The following is an 18,084-nucleotide window of genomic DNA, read 5'->3' on the forward strand; positions in this document are numbered from 1 at the left end:
GAGATGAATGGTTTCTTTGGAAAAAAAAAGACTACTAATGACACAGTCGCAGCTTTTGCCCCATCTCTAATGCTCTCACCATTGACAGATCATTCAATGAAAACATTCCTCCATTAGAATAATGTATGCAGAATGCTTCTGGCACAAAAGTTTCCAAAGTATGTAAACAGGGTTGATATTTTGCCACAAAAGTGATGTATTATTTTGGCATTCACCCTCCCCCCCTTCTCCCTCCCCTCTCTCCTTCATGAATTAGTTACCATTTCTTGGGCTCTTGGTTAGATCTTTAAAAATAAATCTAAATCTAGTTATGGTGTAAATGGATTGTTTTTGCTACTAATTATGATATACCCTGTGTGCAAATTTTGCAGTGTTTCTTCAGAAGTCTTAAGAAGTTAACAGAAACAAAGAATCACCTATCACTGTTCTCAATACAGGAGAGTGTGCTGTGATTAATTTAGATGGAAAAAGTAAGCAGACATTTATATTGTATGGAAACAAAATTTGTGATTTAGAAGGGAAAGGTTAGGTTGATGTTTTTTTCCAGAAAAAGCAAGAGCAATTAAACACCTTTATTTTAACAGTCGAGGAGCCATTTTTCAGCGAAGGAGGGGTTGTTCAAAAGCTCTCTATTACTTCTGGAGGTACGATTTGTAGATTCAAAGACATCATTTCTAAATACTTCAATGACGTACTGTATTAACAAACTAAGTTTATCAATTTAATTTACAATAAAGTAAAGAGAGGTAACAATTTTTGTTTAGAAAAGAGAATTAAAAGCTACAAGTAATGCAATATTATCAGTTCCTGATTCATAAAAAAAATTGTCTTTGGATCAGATAAATTTCGCTCCTTAATTCTCCTAGTTCCAAAAGAAATTTGACCTGTCCATATTCACACCAAAGACCACTATACAGAAAAAAATTAATGAGATTAACACTGCTGCTTCTATTCATCCCTCCTCATGCAGTGAACAGAAACACAAAGTTTTTAGTTTTTGTATTACAAAAACTTTTAGCTATTTTCCAAACCTAACTATAAAGTTAGACACAAACCTGTAATCCCATAGAATTTTGATTTTCATATTTCTTTCTAAAATTATCAATTTTTTGCCTTTAAAGTTGAAAAGAGTTTCTATTCACCCCAGTTTACAGAACATGAAACATGTGAATTATTCCGTAATAAGACATTTTGATACCAAAAGTAGAAACAGAAGAGTGAATACTGAGGAGCCTGTTCCAACACATCTCATTTGTCTATGATTTAATACACATTTGACAACCTTCAGTTCTTTCTGGAAATAAACTTCTAAGGTATAGTACATGTTTTGTAACTCTGATTGTTAAAGACTGTGAGATAAATCAATCTATCTATTGTTTTCTTTCAGTCTATACTGCCTTCGTTATGTCTTGTTGTGTGAGGTGGTACCTATAAAGTTCTATAGAATTTTAATCTCGACATAGGTCTGTATGACATTTCTTCTTAGTTACGATGAAGACTAACGTTCTAGTAACACATTTTTCTCATACGTAAATTTGCCTTAGTTTTAATTTCCAGTCATTAACAGTATTCACGTAGTAGATCTAGTAAAGATACAAAAATCAAGTAATTTAGTTCTTGCAGACCTTAGAACAATGACCTCACATAAATTTTTCAGATGCCCTCTGGAAATTCGCATTAGTATAATTGTGACTACATTTTTTTCCTTTCTCCTCCCGATTGAATTTGTAGCCCGTACATCAATTTTTATTTTACTCCGTCGAGATATGTTTGTATTTTTTAATTTATCTTTATACATCCACGGATCATCTGACAATTGTACACGATTTGTCAAGGTAATATCGTGCAAATCCGTAGCTCAAAATATACAACACACAGCGTACCGGTACGTAATACACTCGATGAGGACAGGACATGGGTTCGGCCGTGGTCTTTATTAAGGAAGCATCGCGGCAATGCCTAATCGACCTTGGAAAATCACGGAAAGCCCTAATTCGATTCATTATTGTACTTCGTTGCTTTCTGGAGTGCTGAGCAGTAAAATTATTGTACCGGTACATACTTATACACGATTGTAAAACCGGTAGACTTACTTTACAGTATCATAACCATGTCAACTACTTCGAGGATTAGTTCAGAATATAACTTGAGGATTTGTAGAAGTTTTCATCGGCGAAAGTACGAATGCTTTCGTTGAATGCACAAAATCTTGCAACGTACGTGAATCATCTTGCAACATACAGAGTTTCTATTCGTTTTGTTTTTCCTCTCTCTCTCTCTCTCTCTCTCTCTCTCTCTCTCGCTCGTCACGTGACTCTTATGTTGATGTTATTCAAATGCTGAGCCCGCGACCTGAGGTCACAGACTTCTGAGACTCACCAGATCCAGTAGCACAGGATCATCTGCGAGTGAGCTACGTTCGCGGTACTTTGCTAACAGGTAAGTTTTGTCAAGATGGTATTTGGTTCTTGCTTCTGATTTCTCACGCACCGTGCTGACATTCATGCTCTTGAACAGTGTTCCTTGTCGTAGCCATAAACGTCTTTTACATGTCTCCGAACGTTTTTGCCCAGTATAATGTACATAAGATTTTTCATATCATTAATTGCGAGCATGTGTGGTCTGTTCCTACTTAACGCAGAAACAGCAGCCGCAGTTATTCTCCACAATCCACAGGGCATTTTTCTCTCCCGATGTATGCAACGTGGTAGGCTTGGGTCGGAGCTCCCACCAAGTGTTAGATTAGTAGTTGAGTACTGTATCTTACGTGTGTGCATAAATATATGATCACACCTATCATAAGTGAACAATGTGTGTGTGTGTGTGTGTGTGTGTGTGTGTGACAGCAAAAGGAAAAGCACCGCCGCGCATAGTATTGGGAGGCAAAATAAAAAACAATAGCATTCGGTATAAAGGAAAAGTGCAACAATTCCTCATTATTTTTTCTGTTGTTCAGAATATGATGGATAATATGTCTATATGGAGGCTATCAACTCGGCATTTAACTTTAGATATCGTTGCGCAAAAACAAGGTTGTTTCAAGACCACCTACAATAAATGTTGGTGGTCTTGGTTGTTTGAAAGTAAAAGACTACTGAAAGACCAGGAGATCCATGACCAGTTAGTTATATGTTCCGTAATCATTTGAACGATTCATTTATCGGAATGATGTCGAACGAGCCGGTTTACAATATACGTATAAGTGACTGGTGTTAACATTAATGAACACGTGATTATTTTTAGTCGTACACATGCAACTACACTTCATCAACATCCACATGGCTACTCTGCAAATCACACCCAAGTTCCTAGCAGAGGTTTCATCCAACCACCTTCACAATAATTCTCAATCAAGAACAGCGCGCCGGAAAAAGAACACCTATAAACCTCCAAGCGAGCTCTAATTTTCCGTATTTTATGATGAACATTTCTCCACATGTAGTATCACGTCAACAAAATTCGGAGGAGAAAGCTGTTGGTTGAAGATCTGTGAGATCACATTGCAACGAGAAACGCCTTTGTTTTAATGACATCCACACCAAATCCTGTATCATGTCCGTGACTCTCAGTATTTCTCGATAATATAAAACGTGCTGCCCAGCTTTGAATTTTCTCGATGTATTCTGTTAATCCTGTCTGGTAAGGATCTCCACCGCTCAGCATTATTCCAGAAGAGAAGGAACAAGCGTAGTGTAAGCGAGTTTTTAGTATATTTGTTGTACCATGTAAGTGCTGTGCCAATAAAACGCAGTCTTTGGTTCGCCTTTCCCACAATTTCTGTGTGTTCTTCCCAATTTAAGTTGTTCGTATTTGTAATCATAGGTGTTTAGTTGAATTTACGGCCTTTATATTTGATTGATTTATCGTGTAACCGAAGTTCAACGGATTCGTTTTAGCACTCATGTAGACGACCTCACACTTTCTATTATTCAAGGTCAATTGACAATTTTCGCACTATACAGATATCTTAACTGGATCGTTTTGCAGTTGATTTTGATCTTTTGATGACATTACTAGATCATAGGCAACAGCATCATCTGGAAACAAAGACGGCTGCCCAAATGTTTTCCTAAATCGTTTTTAAAGATAGGGAACAACAGAGGGCCCATAACACTACCTTGGGGAAAGCCACGAATCACTTCTCTTATACCCGATGTCTTTCCCTAAATTACTACAAACTGTGATCTCTGTGGCGATATTCCGTTAGCATGCAATTTGATTTCAAGCTGCGTATGACGTAAGGTTTCAAAAGCCTTCTGGAAATCTAGAAATACGGAGTTAATTTGAATTCCTTTGTCGACAGCACTCATCACTTCGAGTGAATAAAGAGCTAGTTGTGTTGCACAAGAACGATATTTTCTAAATCCGTGTTGACCGTGTGCCTGCTGATCGTTCTCTTCAAGGTAATTCATAATGTTCGAACAGAAGATATGTTCCAAGATATTAACGTTAATGATGTGGGTCTGTGATTTAGTGGATTTCTTCCGTTTCCTTTCTTAAATATTAGTGTGACCTGTGCAAGTTTCCAGTCTGGGTACGGATCTATCATCCAGCGAACGTTTGTATATGATTGTTAAGTATGGAGCTATTGCATCAGCAACACTCTGAAAGGAATCTAGTTGGTGTGCGGTCTAGACCTGAAGACTTGCTTTTTATTAAGTGATTTAAGTTGCTTCAATATTCCGAGGATATCTATTTGTTAGTTACGCTTGTTGGCCGCTGTTCTTGATTCGAATTCTGAAGTATTTTACATCGTCTTCACGGATGAATGAATTTCGGAAGGCTGCATTTAGTAACTCTGCGAAAGCACCACTATCATCGATAGTATTTCCATTGATATCGTGCAGAGAAGCCATAGATTGTGTCTTACCGATAGCATATTTTACATACGAGCAATCTCTTTAGATTATCTGCCAGATTTATTGACAAATTTGCGCTGCAGAAAATCTCGAATTGTAGTCCGCGCTAAATTTTGAGCTTCTGCAAAAGATCGCTAATCTTGGTGATTTTGCCTTCTTTTAAATTTGGCATTCTGTTATTTTGGTGTTTCTGCAACAGTGTTCTGACCTGTTTTGTATACCACGGGGCTCAGCTCCACCGTTTGTTAATTTATTTAGAGTAAATCTTTCATTTGCTGTCGATGCTAATTCTTTGAATTCAAGCCACATCTGGTCTGCACTTAGATTGTTAGTTTGGATTGCCTCTCAGGGAGATACCAGGCGAATTTTTATCTGCTTTTTTCGAGTAGATATGTTTTACGTTTAGTTTTGGCTGATTTGGGAGATGCAGAATTCAGTCTCGCCACGACAACCCTGTATTCACCAATCCCTGTTTCCGTTTTGGTGCTCGCTGTTACCGCGAAATTATTTGTTACGAAGACGTGCTGCCCATCCGAAGACCAGTATCAGCTGCAAAGCGATTTAGAAAAGATTACTGTATGGTGTGTCAGGTGGCAGTTGACGCTAAATAACGAAAAGTGTGAGATGATCCACATGAGTTCCAAAAGAACTCCGTTGGAATTCGATTACTCGATAAATAGTACAATTCTCAAGGCTGTCAATTCAACTAAGTACCTGGGTGTTAAAATTACGAACAACTTCAGTTGGAAGGACCACATAGATAATATTGTCGGGAAGGCGAGCCAAAGGTTGCGTTTCATTGGCAGGACACTTAGAAGATGCAACAAGTCCACTAAAGAGACAGCTTACACTACACTCGTTCGTCCTCTGTTAGAATATTGCTGCGCGGTGTGGGATCCTTACCAGGTGGGATTGACGGAGGACATCGAGAGGGTGCAAAGAAGGGCAGCTCGTTTTGTATTATCACGTTATAGAGGAGAGAGTGTGGCAGATATGATACACGAGTTGGGATGGAAGTCATTACAGCATAGACGTTTTTCGTCGCGGCGAGAGCTTTTTACGAAATTTCAGTCACCAACTTTCTCTTCCGAATGCGAAAATATTTTGTTGAGCCCAACCTACATAGGTAGGAATGATCATCAAAATAAAATAAGAGAAATCAGAGCTCGAACAGAAAGGTTTAGGTGTTCGTTTTTCCCGCTCGCTGTTCGGGAGTGGAATAGTAGAGAGATAGTATGATTGTGGTTCGATGAACCCTCTGCCAAGCACTTAAATGTGAATTGCAGAGTAGTCATGTAGATGTAGATGTAGACGTCAGTTGTTTTACAACCGTTTACTATTCGTGTGGGCTCATAAACTAACTGCTCTAAATAATTTTCAGAGAATGCGTTTAGTGTAATTTAGGATGATGTTTTCTGCGTATCTCCGGTTTGAAACGTGTATTTTCGCCAACACATCGAGGGTAAATTAATTCTTTTAATTTCTTTTAATGGTTGCCAGTATGTAAGTAGAAATTCGTCAGTGGAATAAAATGAATTGTTCAGGAGATCTGATTTTAAATCAGATTAAACACGTTTTGTTACCTGTCAGACTTTTATGTTATTGGGAAAATGATCAAAAATTGTTGTTGCTGCCCATTGAACTCCTTTCTGAGCCACTTACATTTTTAAGAATGGGTAATAAAGTTCATTCCCCCCCCCCCCCCCCCTTCTAGTGTTCATAAGAATTGTTTAATTCATGCGAATGTGTCTATCTTACGCATGGAAATTTATTTGAAGCAATGATTAACCACACTGAAATGCATGGCAGACGATACGCGGCGTGGTACCACATGTTATACGGTTTCTTCCCGTTTCGACCGCATATGAAGTGCGGGAGAAATGACTTCGTGATTCCTCTGTGCATGCTGAACTAAGTCTAAATCATGATGCCCACGGAAGTGTTCCGCGGTGGGTTGAAGAATATAAACATCCCGGCAAGAAGAGATGCACAACTCGAAAATGCAATACTTGAGAAAATTCTACTTAAAGAATAACGTACACTGTATAAGCTTTCCTTAAATTTCGAGTGAGTATTGTTGGTAGTAAATTCCATTATATTTTTCTTGTGTGTTGGTGCACTTCGCACGTATTTTTCAGTGACAAACAAAAAATTGCCGTTTTTCGAGTTGTCACTTTTCTTGCTGGGGTGAGAATTATCCATATTTCTGTCTTTAACATTAGTTCTTGTAGTTAAGTATACTGTCGCTGAATGATGAGTGTTCATTTGCAAGAGTATGCCCGTTCACGTGTCTCGGCATCTCCGTGACTCCCGTGCGTCGAACAAACTTGTGACCATTCGAGTCGCCCTTCTCTGTGTACAAAAGATATCCCATGCATAGCTGTACCGGGGTGACCCTGCGTCCCTGACAGAAGTTCCAAAGTTATGCCTCCCCCTGTAAAACCACCACTTACTTTTTTCCGTGGAGTTTCAGCAAATTTCATGATTTTGTACAGTACGTAGCTTTAATAAAAATGAAACATTATTGAACAACCGATACTTAAATGAGCTGTAAGATATGCAGTAGAGATAGGAAAAGAGTGGAACAGGAGGGGAAAATCGCTGCCCTTCAGGCACAGTTAGAGCAGGCTAGGGAATATCTGAACAGGTTAAGGAGGGAGAAGGGTAAAGAGAGGTGGGAAGTGGCAACAGATAACAGGTGTAACAGACCTAGAACTTTGTCAGACAGCTTTGTGGTGAATGTAAAGAATAAGTTTGACCTCTAGTTAGAAGCTGATGAGCCTCAGACAGAGGTAGGTGTAGAGATGGCACAACAAGTAGAAAATTGAATAAGAATGTAGGGAAGTCAGCAAAGAGAAAGAAAGTTTTGTTGTTAGGTAGTTCACATGCCAGAGGTGCAGGACCAGTTAGGATCAGAATACCAGGTCACAAATTTTTTTAAACCAAATGCTGGTCTGGGTGAGGTGACAGAGGATTTAGGTTCACTCTGTAAAGATTTTACCAAGGAAGACACCATGATTATTCTGGGTGAGCCAGGCAATAGTATTGACAGAGATCCTCGGTACAATATAGAGTGTGACCTGGCAAAGATTGCATCAGCAAAGAGACATACCAGTGTTGAGTTTGTGTCTGTTCTGAGACGCCATGACCGACCTCATTTAAACTCTGCTGTCACTGTCAGGAGAGTTAATTTGGAGTTGGAACAGCTGCTTGAGTTGGGTGCCAGGTCACATATTGGTTTGGTTCCTGTTGATTCTCTCAGTAGGTGTGATTATACTAGACATGGCCTACACCTCAACAGGAAAGGGAAGGGTAAACTGGCTGGCCTCATAGCAGGAAATGTAAGAGGATGGGGGCTGGGAGGCACTGCCATGAGTGGTAATATACCAGTGGTCATAGGTGCTGGAGCAGCACCTTTTTTTAGGATAGGTAGGACAGAACGAAGTCAAGTTCTGAGAGAAGTAAAGATTGAAACAAACCTTCAGCTTGATAAAGAACTCAAACAGTATAATCCTGACACATTGGATCAGCGAACACAGCTGTTGGTTAAAACTTTACAGCAATCAGCAGAAATTTTATTTCCACCCGATTTCATCTCGGTAAATGTGAAATGCCAACTATCTTTAGTGCATCAAAATATTCGAGGGCTTAGAAGTAAAATTAATGAACTAGTTTTGTGCCTTGATGAATTAGAGTAATCGAACCCAGTTGATATAATCTGCCTCTCTGAACATCATGTGACCACTGGTATAGAAATGTTAAACCGTACAGAATTTAAGTTAGCCTCCTACTTCTGTAGACAAAAGATGGAGAAAGGAGGAGTTGCCACATTTGTTAAAACAGTTTTAAATTTAAGAATATTGACATTAATAAATTTTGCTTCGAGCAGCACTTATAAGCATTTTCCACAGAGATAGAATTTCATAATAGGTCCTTTTAATAGTAGCCATATACAGAGCACCTTCAGGAAATTTCAACCTGTTTATAAACGGCCTTTAAGATTTAGTATCTCATCTAAAATTAAAAAAAAACAAGGAACTAGTGGTTGCTGGTGATTTTAATATACACTCCTGGAAATGGAAAAAAGAACACATTGACACCGGTGTGTCAGACCCACCATACTTGCTCCGGACACTGGGAGAGGGCTGTACAAGCAATAATCACACGCACGGCACAGCGGACACACCAGGAACCGCGGTGTTGGCCGTCGAATGGCGCTAGCTGCGCAGCATTTGTGCACCGCCGCCGTCAGTGTCAGCCAGTTCGCCGTGGCATACGGAGCTCCAGCGCAGTCTTTAACACTGGTAGCACGCCGCGACAGCGTGGACATGAACCGTATGTGCAGTTGACGGACTTTGAGCGAGGGCGTATAGTGGGCATGCGGGAGGCCGGATGGACGTACCGCCGAATTGCTCAACACGTGGGGCGTGAGGTCTCCACAGTACATCGATGTTGTCGCCAGTGGTCGGCGGAAGGTGCACGTGCCCGTCGACCTGGGACCGGACCGCAGCGACGCACGGATGCACGCCAAGACCGTAGGATCCTACGCAGTGCCGTAGGGGACCGCACCGCCACTTGCCAGCAAATTAGGGACATTGTTGCTCCTGGGGTATCGGCGAGGACCATTCGCAACCGTCTCCATGAAGCTGGGCTACGGTCCCGCACACCGTTAGGCCGTCTTCCGCTCACGCCCCAACATCGTGCAGCCCCCCTCCAGTGGTGTCGCGACAGGCGTGAATGGAGGGACGAATGGAGACGTGTCGTCTTCAGCGATGAGAGTCGCTTCTGCCTTGGTGCCAATGATGGTCGTATGCGTGTTTGGCGCCGTGCAGCTGAGCGCCACAATCAGGACTGCATACGACCGAGGCACACAGGGCCAACACCCGGCATCATGGTGTGGGGAGCGATCTCCTACACTGTCCGTACACCTCTGGTGATCGTCGAGGGGACACTGAATAGTGCACGGTACATCCAAACCGTCATCGAACCCATCGTTCTACCATTCCTAGACCGGCAAGGGAACTTGCTGTTCCAACAGGACAATGCACGTCCTCATGTATCCCGTGCTACCCAACGTGCTCTAGAAGGTGTAAGTCAACTACCCTGGCCAGCAAGATCTCCGGATCTGTCCCCCATTGAGCATGTTTGGGACTGGATGAAGTGTCGTCTCACGCGGTCTGCACGTCCAGCACGAACGCAGGTCCAACTGAGACGCCAGGTGGAAATGGCATGGCAAGCCGTTCCACAGGACTACATTCAGCATCTCTGCGATCGTCTCCATGGGAGAATAGCAGCCTGCATTGCTGCGAAAGGTGGATATACACTGTACTAGTGCCGACATTGTGCATGCTCTGTTGCCTGTGTCTATGTGCCTGTGGTTCTGTCAGTGTGATCATGTGATGTATGTGACGCCAGGAATGTGTCAATAAAGTTTCCCCTTCCTGGGACAATGAATTCACGGTGTTCTTATTTCAATTTCCAGGAGTGTAGATGTCCTGAAAAACACTTTCAGTGAGCAGTTACTGAAATCAGTTACATTCAATTTAATTTCTACTGTAAATTTCCCAACTAGGGTATACAAATGTTCTAAGACTGTCATTGATAGTATATTTATAGACAATTGTAGGCAACTAAGCCACATTACAAAACCAGTAGTAAATAGGCTACCTGACCATGACACTAACCTAACATTAAAGTTTGAAAATTATCAGGGTAAAACATCTATCAAAACTGAGTACAGAAGGCCAATAAAACAGTCAAAAACTGAGAAATTTAGGAGAAATCTCAAAAAAATTGATTGGATGGATGTTTACAGCATCCAAGACACAAATGGAAAATACAAAACCTTCATTATTAAAGTTAACACCTTATTTGAAAATTGTTTTCCCCTGAAGGTAACTCAAATTAAGCAGACGTCTAGTAAGAAACCATGGATCACACAAGGGATAAAGATATCATGTGAGGCAAAAAGGAAACTCTATCTGATATGTAGGGACACTTTTGATACTAGCATTATAGATCTTTTCAAAAATTACTGCAAAATATTGAAGGTTATCCAGAAATCTAAACACCTGCATTATGAGAAGAAGATAAATACATCCAGCAATAAAATAAAAACAATATTGGATATAGTTAAGTCAGAGACAGGTAGGACCAGAAATGAGGAGGAACAAATAGCTCTAAAAATAAATGAAACCCTGGTAACAAACACATGTTGTGTTGCAAACCATTTAAACAAGTATTTTGTCTCTGTTACTGATAGCATGGGGTTGCTAGATTCATTAAATAATGCAATGGAATATCTGATACCAGTGCACATAGGCAATCTCAGTAAAATTTACAAGCCCACCAGGAAGATACAAGAATACTTTAAGCCTGCCAAGGACACTCGCAAACCATTGGAAATAGCTGGAGTGTACAGGATCCCATGCAGCTGCAGAGATGTTTATGTGGGTACCACTAAAAGAATTTACATGTGGTGTTCCCCAAGGTTCCATACTAGGTCCACTACTGTTTGTTGTGTATATTAATGACCTGTCATCTGTTACATTACCAGATGCCAAGTTTGTCTTATTTGCAGATGATACAAACATTACAATAAATAGTAAATCAAATATAAATTTAGAAAGGGCAGCTAATCAAATTAATAAGTGGTTCATAGCCAATTCACTGTCATCAAACTTTGAAAAGACCCACTATATGCAGTTCAGAACTTCCAAGAGATTTCCTTCTGGTGTGTGTATAAAATATGATGACATGGAAATAGGAGAAGTTGAGAGTGCAAAATTCTTGGAATTACAACTTTATAATAATTTCAGTTGGGAGCAACATACTAACGAACTGCTAAAGCGCCTAAACAAGTCTGTGTTTGCAATGCGAATGATGTCGAACACAGGAGATATAAATATAAAAAACTGGCATATTTTGCTTATTTTTACTCCACTATGTCATATGGTATCATATTTTGGGGTAACTCCACAAGCATAGAAAATTTTTTTAGAGTACATAAGTTTATAATAAGAGTAATGAGTAGTGTAAATCCAAGAACATCATGTCAAAACCTATTCAAAGAATTGGGCATATTAACCACAGCTTCTCAGTATATTTATTTCTTAATGAAATTTGTTGTAAATAATACATCTCTTTTTCCAACTAACTGTGTAGTACACAGTATCAATACTAGGAGTAAGAACAATATACATAAAGATTTAAAATCACTTATTCTTGCCCAGAAAGGAGTCCAGTATTCAGGAACGCATATTTTCAATAAGTTACCAGCAACCATTAAGAGTATAGTTTCAGACAAGGCACAATTTAAACATAATTTAGAAGAATTTTTGGTGGCCAAGTTTCTCAACAAGTGCAGTAGACCATTTTAATGATATACTGTGTGAAAGATGGATGTATGGAAAGCAGATGTAAGCCTTAAGTCTGTAAATAGTGGAAGTTTAATTTTAAATCTTGTACATAATTTGACTGTTCTTAACTAAGGATCACTGAAATGAATAATTTACTTTAATTTTTGACAATACTTGGTTGTAATTGCCGAGAATCTAGCAAATGTCTGAATGATGGATTTAATGAAAGCAGATGTAAATATTAAACTTGTAAATATTAGACGTTTATATTTAATTCATGTACATACTTTACTGTTTATTGACTGAGGATCATTACAATTAATGAAACTCAAGTTTTTCTAATTACATTTTTGTAATGTGTTTATCTGACATGTTCCACACCCAGGAGAATTCCCTTTTTTATGGGTCTATGGAATGAATAATTAATCTAATCTAATATATAATACCGGTATTGCCCACTACAGGTTAATACATAACTTACAAGTTGTATAAACTTTTTAAAAAATGAAAGCAAAACAGAATCTGTCTTATTGTTTATGGCAGCTACTGTGCATTGGCTTTAGTAAAATGTTTAATAAAAAAACAAATTTTAATTATTTATCATAAATTGATTATAGTGCATAAATTATTAATTAGAAAGAAATCAAAAAGGGGTGTAATTAATAGGAATTTTGTTGTTATTATAGTTTTACTTTGCATTCACTTGATTTAAATTAAATTAAAATCTGCCCGAACAGGCCACGAAGGCCCAATGGTACCGATCGGCTGCCGTGTCATCTTCAGCTCAGAGGTCACGGGATGTGGATATGGAAAGGCATGTGGTCAACACACTGCTCTCCCGGCCGTACATCAGTTTACGAGACTGGAGGTGCTACTTCTCAATCAAGTAGCTCCTCAGTTTGCCTCAGAATGGCTGAATGCTTCCCACTTGCTTGCCAACAGTGCTTTGCAGGCTGAATGGTCAGCCCTCCAATTGCTAGCTCAGCCTGGCAGCGCCTAACTTCGGTGATCTGACAGTAATGGGTGTTACCACTGAGAAGAGGCCGTTGGCTTTCCTTGCTTTGTGTGAAGCAAATCCATTGCTTATGCAGTTTTTGTCCCATTTAGCAGCTGTTTGGTATGCCATCAACCAGATAGCAAAATATGACACTGTGCATACTTTCAAACTCGATTATAATTTGCCATAAATGGGTTCACAAGATACAGTAGTCACTGGCATTGTCACAATATAACCATAGCTATTTCTATAAGCATCTCTTAAAACATACTTTGTGAAAAAAATATTCAAATGGCATGCTGTGTATAATTCCTCATCAGTTCTTTCATCTGGAACCTGAGAGCAGCTATTTCCATGACTAGTTCCATTGTATCAGTGTCTTTTGTGTTGTTGTTGTTGTTGTTGTTGTTGGTGGTGGTGGTGGTGGTCTTCAGTCCAAAGAATGGTTTGATGAAGCCCTCCATTATACTTTATCCCATGCAAGCTGCTTCATCTCTGAATAATTACTGCAACACACATCCTTCTGAATCCACTTGCAGTATTCAACTCTTGGTCGCTCTCTACGATTTTTACTCCCCTCCACACACTTCCCCTCCAATATCAAATCGATGCCATATGAGGTTGCCACATAGTCTCAGGCACCTTGCCACAGTTTGCGCTGCCTCCCCCCCCCCCCCCCCCCCCCCCAGTAGAAGGTTTGAGTTCACCCTCGAGTATGAGTGTGTGTGTTGCCCTTAGTGCAAGTTAGTTTAAGTTAGATTAAGTAGTGTGTAAGCCTAAGGACTGATGACCTCAGCAGTTCGCTCCCATAGGAACTTAACACCATCACCACCACCACCAAATTGGTAGATGTGTCCTATCAACTGCTCCCTTCTCCTAGTCAGGTTCTGCCATTAATTTCTTTCCAGCATAATATTATTCAGTGATCCCTTGATATTTCGTAATGTGTCCTATCAACTAATGCCTTCTTCTACTCAGGCTCTACCACAAATTTATTTTCTCCCTAGTACTATTCATTACTTCCTCGTTAGTTATGTGATCTATGCAGTTTATCTTCAGCATCTTTTGTAGCACTCCATTTCAAAAACTTCTATTCTCTCCTTTTCTAAGCTGTTCATATTTCACTTCCATACATGTCTACAATCCATACAATCACTTTCAGAAAAGACTTACTAACACATCAATCTAGATTTGATAATTTTTTTTCTTTGGAACCGCTTTTCTTGCCATTTCCACTCCACATTTTATGCCATTCCCACTCCACATTTTATGTTCTCTCTACTTCGGTCATCATCAGTTATTTTACTACCCAAACAGCAAAACTCATCTACCACTTTAAGTATATCATTTCGTAACCTAATTTCTTTAGCATCGCCTGATTTAATTCGACTACATTCCATTACCCATGTTTTGCTTTTTTATGTTCATCTTATATCCACCTTTCAAGACACTGTCTATTCCGTTTTCATTCAACTGCTCCTCTAGGTCCTTTGCTGTCTCTGACAAAAATATAACAACCTCGCAAACGGTTTTATTTTTTCTCTCTGAACATTAATTTCTTCTACAAAATTTTCTTTGATTTTCTATACTGCTTGCTCAGTGTAAAGATTGTATAACATCAGGGATAAGCTACAACCCTGTCACACTCCCTTTTCAATCAATGCTTCCTTTTCATGGCCCTCAACTCTTACATCTGCCGTCTGGTTTCTCTACAAGCTGTAAACAGCCGCTCCGTGTATTTTACCCCTGCTGCCTTCACAATTTCGAAGAGAGCATTTCAGTCAACATTGTCAAAAATTTTTGCCAAAACCTACAAATACTATAAACGTATGTTTGCCTTTCCTTAGCCTGTGGCCACATTTCTCTGGAATCCAAACTGATCTTCGTCAAAGTCGGCTTCTACCAGTTTTTCCATTCTTCTGTAATAAATTCGTGTTAGCATTTTGCAAACATTACTTACTGAATTGGCAGTTCGATAGTATTCACACCTGACAGCCACTGCTTTCTTTGGATTTACTACGTTGTTCTTGTAATCTGAGGGTATTTCGCCAGTCTCATAATCTTACACACCAGATGGATGGTCGACAGTCTTGTTGGCTTCACTCACATCCACGTTGGACATAGTGAACACCGATCCTTGCTGGATGGCTGCAGTGTTTTCACTGCAGAGTTGGTAGCCATTTATCGCGTCCATGAGCACATCCGCTCATGTGCCTGTGAGTTCTTCATCATCTATAGTAACTCCTTAAGCAGCCTATAAGCTCTCGACTAGTGCTTCCCTCGACATTCATGAGTCTCTTTATGCCATCGAGAACAGTGTATGTTCAGTGACCTCCTTCTGAACCCCAGGACATGTTGGAATACCGGGTAATGAACTTGCTGACCATCTGGCCAAACAGGCTATCAGTAAACAAACTATGAAGACTGGCCTGCTGGAGACCGATTTGCGATCGGTTTTCCGCTGCCAAGTTTTCACGATCTGGGATACTGAATGGAGCATCCTCAGTACACCAAATAAACTGTGTGTTATCAAGGAGACAACAAATGTGTGGCGGGCATCCGTGCGAGGCACCTGCAGGGAATCTGTTGTCCTTTTGCCGGCTCTCCATTGACCATACATGGCTAACACATGCTCACCTCCTCCGTCGGGAGGACTCACCTGGGTTAGCTGTGGCTCACTACGACTATCATTCACATCTACATTTTTTTGGACTGTGCCGTTTTAGCCGTTCTGCGACGGACTTTCAACCTTCACACCACCCTGCCTATGGTGTTGGGCGACAATGCCTCAACAGGAGATTTAGTTTTACATGAGGGGGGTTTTTATCGTACCATCTAAGGGCAGGCGACTGGCCTTCTCTCCGAGGCCTCCACCCTCCCTCCAATTTCACTCTCTGTCATCATTTCTGTGCATTTTGCTTGCCTTGTTTTCACTTTTCCCTATGTGTATTCATCTCGCCTTGTCTTTTTGTTGGACATTTTCGTGTGTCTCAGACTGGCTGGCTCATCCTGTTTTATTCTTGTGGTCAGCCAGCCCAGACCATCTGCTCTATGGTTTTAATTCCTTCCTCTACTTTTCCTTGCGGTGTGCGTTTTCTCCCTTTTTTTTGTTCCTTTCTTTTGTTTTCTCTTTCGGTGTGGTTCCCCATTCCTTTTACCCCCCCCCCCCCCACAAATTAAATTTGAGTGTTGTTTACTTTGAGCGTTGTTTGCATCAAGAAAAAGGGACTAATGACTCTTTAGTTTGGTCCCTTTGTATCCCAAACGAACCAACCATATGGATGAGTTTGGTCATGGCTAAGAGCAAGTTTGATGGAGTATCGTTTACTGCTGGGGACTTATTTCACCTAAAGTCTTTCAGTGCTCTGTCAAATTCTTCTCCCAGTGTCATATCTGCCATCTTCATCTATGTCTTCCATTTCTGTAATATTCCCTGCAAGTTGATCTCCCTTGTATAGATCCTCTATAAACTCCTTTCATCTTTCTGCTTTCCCTTCTTTGCTTAGGACTGGTTCTCAATCAGAGATCTTGATATTCATATAGCTGCTTCTCTTTTTCTCCAAAGGCCTGTTCAATTGTCCTGCAGGCAGTATCTTTCTTTCTCCTAGTGATATATGCTTCTATATTCTTAAATTTGTTCTCTAGCCATTCCTGCTTATCCTGCTTAGCCATTTTGCACATCCTGTCAATCTCATATTTTAGACGTTTGTATTCCCTTTCCCCCTCCTTTATTTGCTGCATTTCTTTTTTTATTTTGTCGTCTCATAAATTAAAATAAATATCTCCTGCATTAGCCAAGGAGTTCTACTACCCTTTTTTTCTCTATTTGATCCACTGGTGCCTTCAGCATTTCGTTTCTTAGAACTACCCAGTCTACATCTACATCTACATCTACATGACTACTCTGCAATTCACATTTAAGTGCTTGGCAGAGGGTTCATCGAACCACAATCATACTATCTCTCTACTATTCCACTCCCGAACAGCGAGCGGGAAAAACGAACACCTAAACCTTTCTGTTCGAGCTCTGATTTCTCTTATTTTATTTTGATGATCATTCCTACCTATGTAGGTTGGGCTCAACAAAATATTTTCGCATTCGGAAGAGAAAGTTGGTGACTGAAATTTCGTAAAAAGGTCTCGCCGCGACGAAAAACGTCTATGCTGTAATGACTTCCATCCCAACTCGTGTATCATATCTGCCACACTCTCTCCCCTATAACGCGATAATACAAAACGAGCTGCCCTTCTTTGCACCCTCTCGATGTCCTCCGTCAATCCCACCTGGTAAGGATCCCACACCGCGCAGCAATATTCTAACAGAGGACGAACGAGTGTAGTGTAAGCTGTCTCTTTAGTGGACTTGTTGCATCTTCTAAGTGTCCTGCCAATGAAACGCAACCTTTGGCTCGCCTTCCCGACAATATTATCTATGTGGTCCTTCCAACTGAAGTTGTTCGTAATTTTAACACCCAGGTACTTAGTTGAATTGACAGCCTTGAGAATTGTACTATTTATCGAGTAATCGAATTCCAACGGATTTCTTTTGGAACTCATGTGGATCATCTCACACTTTTCGTTATTTAGCGTCAACTGCCACCTGCCACACCATACAGCAATCTTTTCTAAATCGCTTTGCAGCTGATACTGGTCTTCGGATGACCTTACTAGACGGTAAATTACAGCATCATCTGCGAACAACCTAAGAGAACTGCTCAGATTGTCACCCAGGTCATTTATATAGATCAGGAACAGTAGAGGTCCCAGGACGCTTCCCTGGGGAACACCTGATATCACTTCAGTTTTACTCGATGATTTGCCGTCTATTACTACGAACTGCGACCTTCCTGACAGGAAATCACGAATCCAG

General features: G+C 40.3%; 1 protein-coding gene across 2 annotated transcripts in view; it reads left to right on the forward strand.

Annotated features, from left to right (window-relative positions):
- The first annotated feature begins 2,297 nt into the window (after positions 1-2,297).
- The window catches only part of LOC126284443 (cytochrome P450 302a1, mitochondrial), a 208,313-nt gene continuing 192,526 nt past the window's right edge, over positions 2,298-18,084 (forward strand). Inside the window, exon 1 of one of the 2 annotated variants that reach the window (XM_049983364.1) lies at positions 2,298-2,439. The gene's annotated coding sequence lies outside the window, so the exon portion shown is untranslated. The remainder of the gene's footprint in view (positions 2,440-18,084) is intronic. The other variant, XM_049983363.1, reaches the window with a different exon arrangement.

Source organism: Schistocerca gregaria, chromosome 8 (genome assembly GCF_023897955.1).
Source record: "Schistocerca gregaria isolate iqSchGreg1 chromosome 8, iqSchGreg1.2, whole genome shotgun sequence".
In the NCBI taxonomy this organism is placed as follows: Eukaryota; Metazoa; Arthropoda; class Insecta; order Orthoptera; family Acrididae; genus Schistocerca; species Schistocerca gregaria.